Below are 19,314 nucleotides of genomic sequence, written 5' to 3'. Positions count from 1 at the left end.
AAGAGTGAATTCAAGAGGCAGGAGAGCGGCAGCCACCGTCCTGCAGCTGTCTGCGAGCTTCGCACACAAGCCGGCTTCTTCGCGGCTTCGTTCTTCGCCTCTTGCAAGCTACCGCGATCTCCGGCTGCCGGAGGCGAAGAAGCGGCAACTTCGCGCACAGATGACTGGAGCGGCAGCGGTGCGCTCCGAAGCGCCGCTTTTGCCGAAAGACGCCGGGAAGCGGCACTTGCTTTCGGCCAGCTGCGGAGCTGCGTATTCTGCCTCTCGAGTCGCCTACATCTTAGCGAAAAGCTTTTCCGCTCCAGTTCTCAAGGAGAAAGTGTCCCAGCACTGCTCACTTAGCCCGACCTTGCCAGGAAATAAGATTTGCTGCACATTCCAAGGACACTGCATTTTCCTGGGCAAGCTGCAACCTGCTGGCAGATGGCCGTTCTCTCTGCCCACTCCTGCCCAGTTCTTGGTACTAGCGGGCACGTTGCAGCCTGGCGAAGGCAAGAAACCTCTGAAACGATACGCGGAAGAAATCAATAGACTCCATAACCTGGGGTAGTTATGAAGTGGGTACGTATGTCAGCGCCCGGCACAAGTGAGATAGCTCTCCAAAACTTGTGCCCCGAGCCTCAGTCTGACCCACACTTTTATTCTTAAAGACGTTCCATATGCAATACATTGCACAACTTTTTCATGCATATTCCACCCCTGGCCCCGCCTGTCCTCGCTTCTCATGCGAAGTAAGTCCACGCCCTTCTGGGCATGCGTGGTTTGCTGTGGTGGTCGTACGGGGGTCTCTTGGTGGTCCTGAGGCTGAAGATTGTGGTCTTCCTCATGATTGAACTTTTGAACTTTTCCTCTCTGCGCGTGCGCTTTTGGTCCTTTGGTGCTTATCTGAGTACGTCTGTCAGTCTTGATAGGCTTGGAGACAGAGGAGCTTCTTTATCTGGGTTCTTTCCTTCTTCTGGTATTGTTCTCTATGCAAGAAGCTTCAGAAATTTGCATTTTCCTATGCCCTTTGTACTAGGCAGAGGTTTCTTAAGTAAAAGGTTGAAAATTCAACAGATAACTCTACAAGCTAAATTAGAAATGCTTCATTCATTTTGTTAACCTAACTCTAAAAATCTCTGCTTCAGTCCCCCCTTTTCTTAAAATAGATTAAATTCTTTTACTACAGGGGTCTTGATTTAAATTCTGATCTACTATCATGACCGTCCTCTTTCAGTAAGATTCTATGAGTTGTAGAGAGTGATGTCAGACTGGCCATGTGTTTTAACATCCTCGAATTCTACATGAGTGTTAAAGTAGACATCATTAAACTTACAGTAACTAAAATTAATAGGATTATAATTGGGTGACATAAAGTCTTCTAAACAGTGTATTTCACTAGTTATGACTTGTGTTTATTAGCTAGTGATTGGTGCTGGATACACCAAGTTAAGAGACTTAACATACAGGAGGTTAGTGACATGTCTTGGGTAGACATTCTCTTTCGCACCCCATATGGTTTTTCATAAAGCAATTCAAAGTGGTTTAGCTTTTCTTTACTCTTGGGTTTGGTTCGGATCTGCAGTAGTGCTAATGGGAGGGATTGAGTCCATGACAAATTAGCTTCTTGTCCCAATTGTACAATTTGTTGTTTGATCAAATGATTCATTTTTTTTACCTGACCACTTGATTGTGGGTTATATGGGGTGCGAAGTTCTCAGTCTATGTTCAAGTATTGGCTAACTTGTTGCACGAATTTTACAATAAAATGTGGTCCTCTATTTGAGGAGACTGTGGCCAGGACTCTAAAGCGTGGTATGTTTTCTTGTACCAATACCTTAGTTACTTCTTGAGCTTTAGAAGTCCTGGTGGGGAATGCTTCTGGCCATCCTGAAAAGGTATCTGTTAGCACCAGGAAAAACTTATACCCCCCTTTTCTTGGCAATTCTGTACAATCAATCTGCCATTGCTGCTCCGGCCCATGACCCTTCCTAATCTGGCTAAGCTTTGGTTTGGGAGTATTTTTGGGGTTGGTCTGGAGGCAAAGGTCACATTGTCGAGTTGTAAATGTCTAGTTATGCTAGAGCATCAATACCCCAATGGTTTTCTGGTGTTCTTCCTTTATTAGGGACCATCATAAATAGGAGGGTAGAACTAATTTTCCTTCTATGGTGGCCCATCCCTCTTGGTTATAGTCTCCTTTTTGCTCATAGATTAATTTTTTTTCTGGTTTGTTGTATCTTGGCTTACCTTTAGGGGAAATTTGCCCGTCTTGCTGCTTCTTTTGCTTCCCTATCTGCCAGCTCGTTTCCTTCTTCCAATTCGGAGTTGATCTTCTGATGTGCCTTAATGTGCATGATCGCTACTTTCTCTGGCAACTGGACTGCTGCTAGAAGTGGCAGTACTTCTGATGCATCTTTAATATTTTTCCCTTGAGACTTCAGCAGTCCTCTCTCTTTCTAAATGGCTCTGTGAGCATGCACTACTCCAAATGCATACTTCGAGTCCGTGTATATGTTTATTTCTTTCCCTCTTGCCAATTCTAGGGCCCGAGTTAGAGCAATTATCTCGGCCTTCTGTGCAGAGGTATTTGTTGGCAGGGGCCCAGATGATATTACTTCCTTGCACGTTGGAACTGCCTAGCCGGCGTGCCGTTTTCCACTGATGATATAACTGCTTCCATCAGTAAAGGAGACTTCTGCATTCTCGAGAGGGGTGTCCTTCGAGTCAGGGCAGCTGGAGTAGGTGGCTTCAATGGTCTCCAGGCAGTCATGTTCCACTGGTTCCCCTTGGTTTCTACTGAGGAAGGAGGCTGGATTGACAATGTTAGCCACTACTATCTCTACATCATCTTGCTCCGCTATGATAGCTTGGTATCTCAGGAGCCGTTGTGGGGAAAGCCAATGCCCACCTTTTACCTCTAGCACTGCAGACACTGTGTGAGACACTAGCACAGTTCTTTTCTGGCCTAGGGTGAATTTGTGTGCCTCTTGGATGTTCAGGACGACTGCTGCAACAGCTCTGAGGCACCCAGGCCACCCTTTAGCTGCTGTATCCAATTGCTTAGAGAAGTAAGCCACTGCTCTCCGATATGGGCCCAGGTCCTGTGCTAGTATTCCTAAGGCGATTCCTTGCTTCTCATGGGAGAATAAAAGGAAAGGCTTACTCACGTCCGGCAATCTCAGGGCTGGAGCTGACATGAGGGCTTTTTTCAGCTGGTTGAAAGCTTGCGTAGCTTCCTTTGTCTCTTGGATGTTCCTGCTTTCAGTTGCAATCAGTTCATAGAAGGGCTTAACAAACAGTCCATAGTTATAGATCCATAACCTGCACCACCCTGTCATCCTCAGGAAAGTTCGTAGTTCCTTTACCGTCTGAGGTTTTGGGGTCTGGCATATTGCCTCCTTCCGGCTTTGGCCCAAGGTACGTTGTCTAGCACTGACTTCCTAACCCAGATAAGTTACTTTCTGTTTTACTACTTGGGCTTTTTTCTTTGATACTCGGTACCCTTGGAGCCCCAAAAAGTTCAAGAGGCTTATCGTCCAGGCCGTGCATGCTTCCCTTGTCCGTGTGGCTATCAGGATGTCATCTACGTACTCTAGCAACTTCCCTTCCTCTGGAGGGGCTTCTCAGGTCTCTAATTCTTTTGCAAGTTGTTCTCCAAACAAAGTGGGTGAGTTTTTGAATCCTTGTGGGAGTCTGGTCCATGTCAGTTGAGTTCTTGGCCCGCTCTTAGGATTTTCCCATTCAAATGCAAAAATTTTCTGGCTTCGTGGATAGGAAGGCAAAAGAAGGCATCTTTTAAATCTAAAACGGTAAACCAAGTTAGCTCGGGGGTTAAGCAAGTTAATAACGTGTAGGGATTGGCCACCACAGGATACAGATCCTCAGTGACCTTGTTTATGGCCCGCAGATCCTGTACTAACCGGTATGACCCATCAGGTTTACCAACTGGTAGGATAGGGGTATTAACACTTACATAACATAAGTTGGAACAAGGTATTATAGACAATATCATGGTCATCAATGGAAGCAATATTTGATGGAACTTTTTCAGTTCTGAGGGTTCGTAACTTGTGTTTGTCGGTGACAGCAGGGAAGCACAGTGAGGCTGCTTAACAGGGCAGGATGCATACATATACTTTCCTTCGTCTACATTCACTTAACTTTATTTTACTTACTCTTACACATAACAAAACAACCACAACAACAAGGTACCTTTTCTTTTTCAACACACCTATTACACTTGTAGGTGTCCCTGGCTAGTCCCAGTGTTCTTGGATACCCCTCAATCTAGCTGTGTGGTTCCCAACTCTAGATCCTGTCAGACTTCTCTTCAAACTGGCAAAATTTTTACTCAATCTTGGCTGCTCTCAACAACCCAGCAAACTTAATTCTGGGTGCTCTTGCAATGTTAATCCCTCAACCCAGCAGGTTTGACTTAACCCTGGATGCTCTTGGAACATTAATCCCTCAATCCAGCAGGTTTGAATCAACCCTGGATGCTCTTGGAACATTAATCCCTCAATCCAGCAGGTTTGAATCAACCCTGGATGCTCTTGGAATATTAATCCCTCAATCCAGCAGGTTTGATCTTGGATGTTCTCGGGCATTCTTATCCCTCAATCCAGCAGAATTTTTAGGGGCCCCTCCTACACATTTTACCTTTTATTTTTCCCCAATAGATTATGCCAAGAAAACCCTCTTTTTACCTTTTCATTAATTTTTTTTTCTAATTAATTACCTTTTACTCCCCCCCCCCCCCCACTAAGGGGTCCCACTCTTTCTCTGAGACCCAGTCCCAGGGGGGTTCTCTCACTCTTTTTATTACTCGCTTCGTCTCTTTACTGGCCGCTTTTCTCGCGAAAAAGACGGAAACGCAGCATGGGAGACTGCCGCTCTCGCTTAGCAGGTCTGGGGTAACCAGCCCGCCTCTGTCACGATCCGCTTCTTGCGGGGTGTCGTGATGGTTCTTTTCACCCATCCCAAAAGTGCAACAAAGGCAAACAACAAGGGACTATCAGTTAATCACAACAAATGCACCTTTAGTAGGGGCCAAAACAGTAAACGCGATAGTGGGGATCTGAAAGGAGATAAAAGGTTAGAGAGAGAAGAGGGATATGGGAATAGCTACCAACACAGGCGAGATCCTCAGTGCTCCGGACGATGGGGATCCGTCTCTCTTGTCGGGGGAGTCTTCGAAGTTCTGGTCGACTCGGGGCTCCAATTATAGTCCACAGAGGAGAGGGGGGGGGAACAAGTGTAATAATGAAAGTCCATTGTAATCGCCCCGAGGGAACGGGTGAGTCCACAGAAACCACCAAAGCAAGACGAATCCAATGAAGAATAAGTCCATTTGAATCACTGAAGGGAAACAGGTCATGTCATTAGTGGTCAGACCACCAATTTCCCCTCCTCCCTATAGCAGGGGTCTCAGTCTCAGTCCTTGGGAGGAGGGTTCTCATTCTTTCTTTGTCACAGTGGTAACGAGGCAGATGAGGGGTCTTCAGTGAAGGACCGCGAGAGTCACCCCAAAAGTTCATTGGGCTTAAGAACGGAGATTAGAAGCAGGCCGCGCATCAGGCTGTCCCGTGCTGGCTCCATGTCAGGTCCTTGCCAACTCCTTGCCAAGTTCTTACCAGGCCTTGTTGGGAACAGCCAGCATGACGGTTCAGTGGTCCCACCTGTGCTGTGTCCTGTTCTAAGCCGGAACTACAGTGGGGGAAGGGATTCTTTCTTGTGGCAATCGGAAGGCAGAATGGAAAATGAGGGGCTTCTGACGGGCTCTTACACCACCCCGTGACTGACGATTGCCCTCGAAAGATCTTCATCAGCAGGATTCCATGGTGTCGTCGTGGAGTCTTCAGGACTCGTCAAGTGTTGGCAGCAGGTCCCAGGGAAAAGAGAAGAGGAAAAGGGAAAGAAAGAGAAAACGGGAAAACTAAAACAATCACAACATATTAGTAATCACAACAAATTATAATTAAACAATAAGCAAAATACAATTAGTAAATCAATAATAGTTATTTAAATAATAATCAATATGAATCAATTAAACAATAAATTGATCAAATAATAAACCAGTATCATCAATATTAAACAGTAAAGTAATAAACCTAGTATAATCGATATTACTCAGTACAATTTTATAAACAATAAACAAAAATAATTAAAACAGCGATTAGAACAAATCATAAAAGAAAATGATGTAAAACATATCTTCTAACCTTATCATCTTCTTGTGTCTACTGTCCTGGGAACATCTCTAGTGTAAAGGATGTCGGCCAAGTGGTGTGCATTAATTATAGATGTTAATTTTGTTCATCGTTTCATCATTCTCCAATTTACAATAAGCAAGATTACTGATAAAACAAAACCAATCATAACTAAAATCAGAAGAACAACAATGGGATGACACAATTTCTTCAGGATACCGGTGGCGGTGGGTGACCACCCGAAAAGGGTATCCCACCACTTGTGCTCGGCATCACTTTTCACCCTTTCTACAACACGATGTATTTCTTGCACATGATGATGAACAGTTACCAGAGTTTTCTGTCCATTCCCCTTGATTTTTCCTAGGATCTCTATTAGATCTTGATGAAGTAATAATTGCTTTACCAGAGAAAGGTTCATCCCAATGGGAGTAGGCAGTAGCTTGTGAATCAACGTGAGATTGGATTCTAAAAGTTCATGTGAAGTAACTGGAGCTACAAAAGAAAAATCACATCCTGCAATTTTAGTAAAGTTGCAAGCACAAAAATTGGAATGATTTTTAGTAGCTACTACTGTACTTTCTATAAACACAGTATCCCAAGCGGTTCTGAAGCAGGCACACCCATTGTCTGTAGATACAAGGACTGTTTCAGAAGTCTCGTTAGGATGAATATCAAAATGACAGCTATTTTGTTCTGTCTCCAGACAAATATCTTGAGCTACAATTGCATTACCTTCACAGATAAACCCTAGTTGTTCTCAGATGGTACAGGACTCTAAATTGACAGTTTGCCATTTGTCATCAATTTGACGGGCCCATTCTCTATGTTCAGAAGGATAGAAAGTGGGTCCATCATGATTTAATCCTAGTGCAATGATAGGGAATATCAAATGCACCCAGGCATTTCTTATGGTCAACGCAAATGCTGTGGCTGTGTTTGTGTTAGGGTCATAGGTAAAATTCACTAAATTCCACCAGGATTGGAAATCTCTTTCAAAGTCAGTGGCACTGTCCCAGACTATTTTCCTAATTTCAGTGGGAAAAGTGCCTTCTTCACCTTCTCTTATAATTGAGGCAGCAACTGACTGCATCCATCATTGAGCCTGGATACGGCTAAGAGCTAAGGAAACGTTGCTTTGTGTGGCATTAAGTGCATCAATGATCAATTTGCTATTATTTACATTTATCTTTTCCCAATTTGCTAGAATGTTTGATAGCAACCACTGATGTGTTCCCAAGGCTGATAAGGACGATTGCAGTGGTTGTTGTATTTTGGTTAAATCTTTAGTTGTGGAAGCCAATTTATTCATTCATACTTCTGAATCAATACTATTTAGGATTCCCAATCCTGTTCCCACAAGACCAGTTATGTCTCTTGGCAGCCGGTTTTTAGGAGGCTTCCACTGTCGCAGCCAGGTTGTCCAAGCCTGAAAAGAGGTCTGCAAAAAGGGTGAACAAGCTGGTTGTATTTCTCAGATATTGTTTTGCATCAGCAATTTGACTTGTTTAAGAGACCATAACAGATTAAACAATATCTGTTGTTGGCCAGTTTTCCTGATTCTATATGGTCCAATTTCAAAAATTTTCGGGCTAAGTGTAACCAGTGGTTGGGTGGTAGGTGTCACAACATTAACATCAAGTCCTACTCCAGTATTTGAATCAATACTTTCAACTTAAAAAACAAAAACAAAAACAAAAACAAAACAAAACAAAAAAAAAAGTGCTTCAGTATTTTTGGACCAAAACCAAACTACTTCTACAGTTTGTGTTCATGTGAAATTGTGCCAACAATCCTGTATGCTTGGCTGCGTACAAACCTTTTTGTGCTTCAAGAGATCCTTTCACTTTTTCTGCATGCTACCACAATTAGTTCAGACCACGGTCACTCAGCTGCTTTCTGGCCATGGGGTTGCGGTAGGATGCAGAAAAGTATTACCAGTTTTATCATGGATTAGGTGGTCTTCATGTCCCTCGGAGTTCTTCTGAAAAAGTAAACACAACAGAATTCTGCCGCCGAGAGGCAGAAAAGTTAGAATGATGGAATTATCCAGCATGTATTTGTCCAATGCTCTTTCCCTAGAGCACCAGAGGATTCCCATGCATATTTCTTCAGAGGGGGTTTTAGCACAAGTGCTACTAGTCCTATAGTAAGAGAGGTCCACCAGAACAGGTTGGCCAGGGTCATGAGCTGGATTATTAGGATCATTTGGTACAGAGCATAGGAGTCAGTGTAGATGCAGACCAAAGAGGAATTCTGTGCTTCTCGTTGAAAAACACTCCAGACAGCTATCAGCTCCCCACTGTGTGTACTACCTTCTCCCTCTGTAATCATTTGCTCACCAGAGGAAAAGTGGAGGGCTTCTGCCCTAGATTTCCATCCTTTTCCTTCCCCTTTAGCAAAAGCATCAGTAAACCAAGAGTTTGCTGATTGTTCGGGGCAGAAAGGAGGGGTTACTTTGATTACAGAGGCAGGTTTGTCCAAGCTCTCCGTTTCTTGGATTGCTAAAGTTTTTACAGCTCCTTCTGTCATTGAGAAGAAGTTACAGTAATGTTCAACCTGAGCATACCACTTTCTCACTGAGGCCCTCTGGGCCACCCCGTCAGGAGGGGGACTCCCACTAGTGACTGTCTTAATAACCTTGAAGGGGCCTCTCAATACAATTGGTTGTTTTTGTGCAATTTTTTCTACTTCTAGGAAAGCTAAGATAACCATCAACAATCCTTTTTCCCAGGTAGTGTATCTTTTCTCAGCATCTTTGGAACCACGGGAATCAAAACCAACAGGTCTTGTCGGAGCCTCAGGACCCCGCTGCCATATGTGTACTGACAGCCCTGAGGAGGCAAATGCCCATTCCACCTGGAAAGGATCTGTAGGATGGATAGGGCCCAGTGCTTGATGAGCTGTTGCTTCAAAAATCAGCAATTGCAATGCTGACTCCTGAGAAAGACTCCAATCCCATTTCACCCCTTTCCTCAACAAGTCATAAAGGGGAACAAATGGGTCGTTCCAGTGACTAGGAAATCTGTCTGGTCTTTCTACAGGAGATACAGCTGCTATCGTTTTTGGAAGGAGAATTGCTGTCGGTTTGAGTGATTCTGGAAGCCCACAAATTCAAGGGGTCATTATCTTGGGCTTCACAGGTAATTGCATCAGGGATTCAAAGCCAGGAATTCATTTCTTTTTGTGAGTCATTTGCAGGCAAGCAGCTTTGTGCACATTTTCCAAGAGCTGGTCGGGGGTACTAATTCTAGCTATGGGATCTCCCCTTTCCAAGGGGCTTGTTCCCCCGGCCCAAAAAGCTGCACGCTGTGTCAGGGACCATGTGTCACCTTTCTCTCCCGTTGTTAAGAAGACACCATGTCCCCAATACCCACTGGCTTCCTGTTCAGTGAATTGAATTTGATCACCACCAGTGAGGGACACCCGGAAAACATATTCTGTTTCTGATTCATGTGGAGGCTGTCCGTATTCCCTTTTAAGCTTAGCTAGCTCGGTGGCCGTGTTTAGTTGTGATGGTATGCGTTTGGTTGTGATGTGAGGTTCCAGATCATCATCACTGAGATAGTTCTACTCTGTTTTAATCAAGGGTCTCAAGTGATGGCAGCAATGTTCCCCACAATTACTTGCTGCTTCAAGTTCTTGATGAGGATAGATTTGTTTAATGTGAGGAGTTTCCTTCTCCTCAAGCTCTGTAGAGGAATCAGCATGATGTGATTTGTTAATATGTTCCTCTGTTAAGGCAGCTCGCAATGCATAGATCACATTTTTTTGCTTCATAGAACTGTTTTTGCAAAATTTCAACTAGATTTTGAAGGGAGTCTATTATAGCATGTTCCTCACTTCTTCGCTCGAAGCCATTTTCTATAGCTGCCATAAGACAAGCTCCCAAAACTGAGCAGAAGATAGTTTTATTTTTGCCCAGTTTGAATTTTGTTTCATGTTGTAATGAACACACTCTATCAATAACATTTTCTAAGTTCAACCAATTACTCTGTGCCCATTTTTCTCCTTCTGTAGAAGGTTTGGCATTGTGTTTGGCTAGTAGTGCATAAAATTCAGCTTTAATTTCAAGGCTAAGATTGTCACTCATTTTGTGAAGGGACCAAAACCACGACAGGGAGCTACAAACTTAAGTTCCACAAAACTACACAGCCCTCGCTGTGTCGCCCTTCGCTTCCCTGGCTGGGTGAAAGGACAATCATCTGCCTGGGAGGCTCTGCTTAGTTGCTTCAAGTTGTCCCTTCCTTCCCAGACCACATACACACAACAACAACAAAACAACAGTGTCCCGCCCTTTGCACTAAGGGATCCTTTATGAATTGCCAAAGACAGTATGGGTGCCTTTTCAGCTGCAACCCTTCTGTCTAGACAGAAATCCTGTCCGTGACGCCAATTTTAATGTCACGATCCGTTTCTTGCGGGGTGTCGTGATGGTTCTTTTCACCCATCCCAAAAGTGCAACAAAGGCAAACAACAAGGGACTATCAGTTAATCACAACAAATGCACCTTTAGTAGGGGCCAAAACAGTAAACGCGATAGTGGGGATCTGAAAGGAGATAAAAGGTTAGAGAGAGAAGAGGGATATGGGAATAGCTACCAACACAGGCGAGATCCTCAGTGCTCCGGACGATGGGGATCCGTCTCTCTTGTCGGGGGAGTCTTCGAAGTTCTGGTCGACTCGGGGCTCCAATTATAGTCCACAGAGGAGAGAGGGGGGGAACAAGTGTAATAATGAAAGTCCATTGTAATCGCCCCGAGGGAACGGGTGAGTCCACAGAAACCACCAAAGCAAGACGAATCCAATGAAGAATAAGTCCATTTGAATCACTGAAGGGAAACAGGTCATGTCATTAGTGGTCAGACCACCAATTTCCCCTCCTCCCTATAGCAGGGGTCTCAGTCTCAGTCCTTGGGAGGAGGGTTCTCATTCTTTCTTTGTCACAGTGGTAACGAGGCAGATGAGGGGTCTTCAGTGAAGGACCGCGAGAGTCACCCCAAAAGTTCATTGGGCTTAAGAACGGAGATTAGAAGCAGGCCGCGCATCAGGCTGTCCCGTGCTGGCTCCATGTCAGGTCTTTGCCAAGTCCTTGCCAACTCCTTGCCAAGTTCTTACCAGGCCTTGTTGGGAACAGCCAGCATGACGGTTCAGTGGTCCCACCTGTGCTGTGTCCTGTTCTAAGCCGGAACTACAGTGGGGGAAGGGATTCTTTCTTGTGGCAATCGGAAGGCAGAATGGAAAATGAGGGGCTTCTGACGGGCTCTTACAGCCTCGCATTCACACACATTCATCCCCCCTTTATTCGCCCTGTAATGCAAAGGATCTCCCAGTTGCCGAGCCGTGGGGGCTTTTAGCCGCTCGGCACGAAGCTCGGGTAGCTGGTACATCTGAGGGTGCACCAGAAGAACGGGAGGGACACTCGGGCTGCTGAAATCCTGCTCGTTGATTGAAGGGTCGCAGAAGGGGCAAACAGGGAGACAACGAAGCAGTAGAGAGGCAGATTCCGAGAGCCCCGAAGGGCGGGGTGAGGATTCTTTTACTGCGTAGGGGTAGGAGGGTTTAGCATTCGAGGGTACAATCGGGAGAAGGCTAAAGGGAGGGGAAATATAACATTAACCAGTGGGGAAAAGGGAAAGGAGTGTTCTTGGTGGAAGAACCGTGGAACAGAGAAGATTCTAGGCTAAGGGGCAGACTTGAACAACAACTGACAGGACAGGGGGAGGGTACAATTCTCTTCCGAAAGGAGGTGGAGAACTCATACAACTGCTGTTTCCCATGGCAACCCTAGACTGCCTTCCCCAACCCCTCCCCCTGCACCAGTGACAGCTTTTAACACTGAAGGGCAGTGCTATTGTATAACAAACACTTAATTCTTAGCCCAGCCGGGCTCGCTGGCTACTTTTGCAAGCTTTTTACCAACTAGCGATGCTTGTAAGCGGTGCTTGTAACTCCTAGCTTGTACCACGCTCCCACTAGCTGCGCTATCAGCTAGCGGCGTTCAAAGCAGCTCCTCAAACCGCGGCTTGTGCCCGCGCGCCCGCTGCGCTATCAGCTGGGCCGCGCCTAAAGCACCTTTGCAAGCCCCGACTGAAACGATACGCGGAAGAAATCAATAGACTCCATAACCTGGGGTAGTTATGAAGTGGGTACGTATGTCAGCGCCCGGCACAAGTGAGATAGCTCTCCAAAACTTGTGCCCCGAGCCTCAGTCTGACCCACACTTTTATTCTTAAAGACGTTCCATATGCAATACATTGCACAACTTTTTCATGCATATTCCACCCCTGGCCCCGCCTGTCCTCGCTTCTCATGCGAAGTAAGTCCACGCCCTTCTGGGCATGCGTGGTTTGCTGTGGTGGTCGTACGGGGGTCCTGAGGCTGAAGATTGTGGTCTTCCTCATGATTGAACTTTTGAACTTTTCCTCTCTGCGCGTGCGCTTTTGGTCCTTTGGTGCTTATCTGAGTACGTCTGTCAGTCTTGATAGGCTTGGAGACAGAGGAGCTTCTTTATTTTAATTCAGAAGGAAAGGGTTCTTTCCTTCTTCTGGTATTGTTCTTCATGCAAGAAGCTTCAGAAATTTGCATTTTCCTTTGCCCTTTGTATTAGGCAGAGGTTTCTTAAGCAAAAGGTTGAAAATTCAACACATAACTCTACAAGCTAAATTAGAAATGCTTAATTCATTTTGTTAACCTAACTCTAAAAATCTCTATTTCACCTCGAGAGCTGTCACAGAGCAGAAAGCAGCTGAGATGCTGAAAAGCAGTGTGATAAACTGTGGTAACTTGTTTGTTCATCAAAAGAATTAGAATATTAAAGGGGGAAATATAAAATTAAAGTATAAGGGACCAGCTTGCTTGTTAAGAGATAGGGGAAGCATCTGTGAAGTTGGGAAACAGGAAGCAACTGCTACAAACCGCAAGGCTATAGACATATTGCAAGGCGCAAGACCACAAGTATGATTAATCATCATATAGGGAGCTTTTCTTAGCTTCCTTTGCAGACACAGACTAAGGATGTTGGGGGATGGCTGGAGCTGATTGTGAAATCAGTGACCACCGGGCGGCGGCCACCGGAGTGGACGGCGTGGGAGTGCTCCGGGTACGCCCATCACTGTCCGGAGCCGATTGTGAAACCAACGATCACCTGCCTCGACACAACGCAGACACAATGCAGAGGGATGCTCAAGCTACGCCCACCGCTATCGCAAGAGACGCGAATGAAGAAACCTCCAAGAAACTATAAAAGAGACTGAATAAGGGGGGTGGGGTGTGGGGCACTGCAGTGTGGGACACTGCAGGAGGGGCGGTTTGGAGACCCCTACCCACCCAGCGCTGTTTTGCTTGCTACTGCTTGCTGTAATTAATAAAATTCTAATTGACTTTAAAAAGGCTGAACCAAATTATTCGCCTCAATTTATCACAATTTGGTGCCGTGACTCGGATAAAGGAAACCCGGGAGGGAGGCCCCACTAGGGTGAGGCGCCCCACCGCCTTTTTGCGGTGGACCTAAGGGGAGGCTTCCTCCTTGGGCCTTTACCGACGAACCTAAAACTCAGTAGCAAGCAAAGGTACCCCCGTTAATCTTTGTGCACGAAGAACCGCGGAAGAGTGAACACGCAGGAAGCGTAAGTAGCCCCCGGTGGGTGGTGGGCCTCTTTTCCCGGTGGGTGGTGGGCCTCCTTTTTCCAGGGTTGATTAAAACCTGCTGGATTGAGGGACTAATGTTCCAAGAGCATCCAGGGTTGGGGGACGTAGGAGGAGGGGAGCTGCACCCCCTCGGCGTCAAGTTACCCTCGGTGGGGAGGCTCCTGGGTTAGGAGGAGAGCAAGCGGGCCTAACCCAGACGCGGAGGTGGACTGCGTCAAAGTTCCTGGGGCGGGGGATCCCCGGAGAAACTTCCCCAAGTTTCGGCTTACTAACTTAGTATAAGTGTATGTGCTCGGTGGGCCCCGTACAAGCGGGCTCCGGAATGCGTGTGCGTGTGAAAAAGATGGTGGGCCCCGTACAAGCGGGCTCTGGAGTGCATGTGAAAGGGACAAAGCCTCGACCCCGGAAACGGGGTCTTTAAGAGTCGTTTAGGGGTGTGTAGTCCCGGGGTGATTGAGGTGAATAAGAAGACACACAGGGCGAAGCCCCGGTCGAGAAACGGAGGCGCCGGAAAGACGTGAGTAGTCCGGTCCGCCTGGTCGCTCGGTCAGGGGTGGGAGTCCTGGAGTGCAGCGAATGCGAATGTGTGTGTGAGAGGGGAACTGGCAGCTCAGATTCCCCAAGTGAGTGTGGACCCCATAGTAGTGCGTTTCCCATATCCGGCGACGGAGTGGGCCACGAATTGGGGGAAGCGACTGTCGTATTGTTTGTGTTGAGTGTGAGAAGGCACTCTAGAAGATGGGTCAGAGAAAAAGTAAATCTGCTGAACCCATGGGTGGGAGAATCTCGGTAAAACTTCCACTAGGCTTAATGGTAAAGTATTGGGATGCCTTTCCTTCTAGAAAAGGAAAAGATAGGGTTAAAATGATCCATTATTGTATGAAAATTTGGGGGGAGTAAACGGATAAGGGGAGACCAGCGGTATTGGCCCGTGTTTGGGTCGTTTGAGGATTGGATTTGTCAAGCTCTAATATAGATATATTAACTCCAAAGAGCCCTTTAACCAAGAGGAGAGCGAATATGCAGCTCTTTGGATAGTGGGAGAGATTGAAGAAAGCTTTCCAGTTGTATTCAGGGGTGGACCCCAATACCCCAGAGGGTGAGACACTTTTGAAGGTGCATTTTGTGGTCGATTCTTGGGTGGACATTCGGAAGAAGTTGGAGGGGTTGGAGGGATGGCAGGCGAGAGGATTAGATGAGTTGTTGTGAGAGGCTCAAAAGGTGTGTGTTGGGAGAGAGGATGAGAGTTTTTAAAAAGCAGTCTGGAATCGTGTTAGCAGCAGTGGGGGGGGACAGCGGAGTCCCTGGTGGGGGGAACTGGAGGTCAGTCCAGAGGTCAGACTGACGCCCAGCAAAGTTGGTTTGAAGGGAAGTCGAGAGTTGGTTTGAAGGGAAGTCGAGAGGTGGAGAGAGCATTGTCTGTTTCTATTGTGGGAAGAAGGGACACATGAGGAGAGAGTGTCGGCAGAGGATTGCTGATGAGGAACAGTTCAAAGAAGATTAGGGGGGTCGGGGGCTCTATCTGCTGGGGACAAGAGAAAGAACAGAGCCCCTGGTAAAATTAAAAATAGGTCCCCAGCAACAAGAATATGAGTTCCTTGTGGACTAAGGGGGGAGAGATCAACCGTCCAGACCCTTCCCCAAGGGTGTAAGATTTCACCTGAGATAATACAGGTGATTGGGGCCAAAGGGGAACCCTTTGGAGTACCTGTAATTAAGGATGTACTCTTAGAAAGTGATTCTAAATTAGGAATTGGGTCATTTTTACTAGTTCCAGAAGCAGATTATAATCTATTAGGGAGAGATTTGATGGTCGAGTTGGGGATAGGGATAGAGGCAAAAAAAGGGAGAACTAACAGTAAAACTATATCCTCTCCGGGCTGAAGACGAAAAAAAGATTAACCCGGAAGTTTGGTATACCCCCGACAGTGTGGGGAAATTAAATATTGAACCCTTTGAGGTAACTATCAGAAACCCAGAAATCCCTGTCAGGATTCGGCAATATCCCATACCCAAAGAGGGGAGGGAAGGACTAAAAACAGAAATAAAGAGACTTTTGGAAAAGGGACTTTTAGAACCCTGTATGTCCCCTTTCAATACCCCCATCCTGCCAGTAAAGAAACCGAATGGCAGTTACAGATTGGCGCATGACTTGCGGGAAATCAATAAAAGAACAGTTGAAAGATTCCCGGTCGTAGCCAATCCACATACTATTTTAAGCCAACTTGGCCCAGAAAACCAGTGGTATAGTGTGATAGATCTTAAAGATGCTTTTTGGGCCTGTCCCCTTAAGGAAACCTCTAGAGATTATTTTGCCTTTGAATGGGAAGACCCGGATACACATAGAAAACAACAATTGAGGTGGACTGTCCTTCCCCAGGGGTTTACCGAATCCCCAAATTTGTTTGGGCAAGCTCTGGAACAAATATTGGCAGAATATTCACAGGGGGAGGGGATTGTGCTTCTACAATATGTAGATGATTTATTAATTGCAGGGAAAGAAGAAGAAAGAGTAAGGGAAGAAACTATAAAACTCCTAAATTATTTAAGCCTTAAGGGACTCAAAGTTTCAAAGTCGAAATTACAATTTGTGGAAGAGGAAGTTAAATACCTCGGACACTGGCTGACTCAGGGGACTAAGAAATTGGATACTGATAGAGTCCAAGGAATACTTTCCCTGAAAGCCCCAAAAACTAAAAGGCAGGTTCGGCAGTTACTGGGACTTTTTGGGTATTGCAGACAATGGATTGAAAATTTTAGTGGGAAAGTTAAATTTCTGTATGAAAAATTAACAACAGACGGGCTATTAAAGTGGAGCCCTGAGGATGAGACCCGGTTAAAATCATTGAAAACTGAATTGGTCAGTGCCCCTGTTCTCAGCCTCCCGGATTTAAAAAAACCATTCTTTTTATTCATTAATGTCAATGAAGGGGTGGCGTACGGGGTGTTAGCCCAGGAATGGGTTGGAGGAAAAAAACCAGTGGCATATCTTTCAAAGCTTCTCGACCCTGTTAGCCGAGGGTGGCCTGCCTGTTTGCAATCGATAGTGGCTGCTGCCCTTTTGGTAGAAGAAGCAGGAAAGATAACTTTTGGGAGTGAACTGAAGGTTTTATCTCCTCATAACATCCGTGGAGTACTACAACAAAAAGCGGATAAATGGATAACAGATGCCAGACTCCTAAAGTATGAAGGCATCCTAATTTCTTCTCCTAGGTTAAGTATTGAAACCACAAGCTTACAAAATCCAGCCCAGTTTCTATATGGGGAACCAGTTGTGGGACTAACTCATGATTGTCTTTTGCAAATAGAGGAACAAACAAAAATAAGACCAGACCTCGAAGAGGAGGAATTAGAGGAAGGATATCGATATTATGTAGATGGGTCCTCTCGGGTCCTTGAAGAGAAAAGGAAATCTGGGTATGCTATTGTGGATGGGAAGATTTTTAAGAAAATAGAATCTGGTCCTCTTAGCCCCAGCTGGTCAGCACAAGCATGTGAATTGTATGCAGTACTCAGAGCTTTAGAACTACTAAAAGGAAAAGTTGGGACCATTTATACTGATTCAAAATATGCTTATGGGGTGGTTCATACATTTGGTAAAATCTGGGAAGAAAGGGGTCTTATCAATTCACAGGGAAGGGGGTTGATACATGGGGAATTAATTCTGAAAGTGCTCCAGGCCTTGAGAGGTCCGGAAAGAATAGCTATTGTTCATGTAAAAGGACATCAAGTGGGAATGGGAAGCTCAGTACGGGGAAATAACTTAGCCGACCAGGAGGCGAGAAAGGCAGCTTTAATGAATTTAAAACCATATAAAGGGGGGGTCACACAAAGGGAAGATTGCTCCACTTGTGGAGCTGACTTAGAGGAAGAACCATGTTGGGCTTGTTGGGATGCATATGGGAGTGATTCAATACAGTGTGCCTGTGATAACCCCCAAGACAAACATTGCCGGTTCCATGAACCCATTAACCATGTGTTAGCCTTCATGGTACAGGAAAAACAAAAATTAAACCAAATGGGGGTGAAGGAAAAAGAGGGAGGCAAGTGGATACTACCGGATGGGCGGGAGGTACTCCCAAAAGGAATGGCAATGAGGGTCCTGCAAGCAATTCATGAGAAAACCCACTGGGGAACACAAGCCCTGGTTGACCAATTTGCAATTAAATATATGTGCATAGGGATCTATAACCTTGCAAAACAGGTAACCCAACAATGTTTAACCTGTCAAAGAATAAATAAACAACAATTAAGAGAAAGACCAATGGGCGGAAGGGAACTGGCACAACGACCCTTTTCACATATACAAATAGATTTTACAGAATTACCAAAAGTGGGGAGGTATAAATATTTATTGGTACTGGTAGACCACTTAACCCATTACATGGAAGCTTATCCTACGGCCCGAGCTACTTCAAACACTGTGGTAAAAGTATTATTAGAGCAAATTATTCCCCGGTATGGATTAATTGAGTGTTTAGACTCAGACCGGGGATCCCATTTCACCTCTAAAATTGCAAAAGATGTCCTGACAGCTTTGGGGACTCAATGGAAATATCACACCCCATGGCATCCACAGAGCTCGGGGAGGGTGGAAAGGATGAATGGAGAAATAAAAAAAAAAAAAACAACTCACAAAGTTAATGCTGGAAACAAAAATGTCATGGGTTAAGTGCCTACCTCTTGCCTTATTGAATATTCGAACTCAACCCCGAACTGATGTGGGAATCTCCCCATTTGAAATGCTATTTGGAATGCCTTATGATATGGAAGCCCCCACAGATCACCCCTGCCTAAAAGATTCTCATATAAATTCTACATTACCCAAATTATGAGCAGAAGGCAGGAATTGAGGAAGAAAGGAGTGTTGGCACAGAGACCACCTCTGGATATCACAATCCATAAGATAAAACCAGGGGATCAAGTACTTATTAAGTCTTGGAAGGAAGATTCCTTAGCTGCATGTGGGGAAGGTCCTTTTCTTGTTTTGCTTACCACAGAAACAGCAGTCAGGACGGCCGAAAAGGGGTGGACTCACGCCAGCCGAGTGAAAGGCCCTGTTGCCACAAATACCAGTGGAGAGTGACTAGCCAGCCTGGGAACTTGAAAGTGACTCTTAAGAAAAACTAATGAACTCTGTGGACATTATCCAAATCAACCATAAGGGGAAGCAAAGGGATACAATTACAAACTAGCTAAAGACTATATAGTGATTTGTAATAAGGAAGGTTGTGGAGATTGTTATCCTTTTGTGTGCTTTATATGTAAAATTTGCCAAGAACGGTGGTGGGTCCATTGCCAGAGGGGAAGACCACCAATTGGGGTTTGTACTGAGTGCTATAAAACTCAGCGAAAACTAACTGAAACTGTGCTAAGGATAGGAGAATTGGAAAATCGGTGGGTCAGTTTTGGATCTGAGTGGTGGGAAATATTCTTGTTTTCATACTAACGAGCCCACTCCATTTGCTGCTCAG

This window comes from Vidua macroura, chromosome 30 (genome assembly GCF_024509145.1).
Source record: "Vidua macroura isolate BioBank_ID:100142 chromosome 30, ASM2450914v1, whole genome shotgun sequence".
In the NCBI taxonomy this organism is placed as follows: domain Eukaryota; kingdom Metazoa; phylum Chordata; class Aves; order Passeriformes; family Viduidae; genus Vidua; species Vidua macroura.
Note: the sequence above shows the minus strand (reverse complement) of the source record.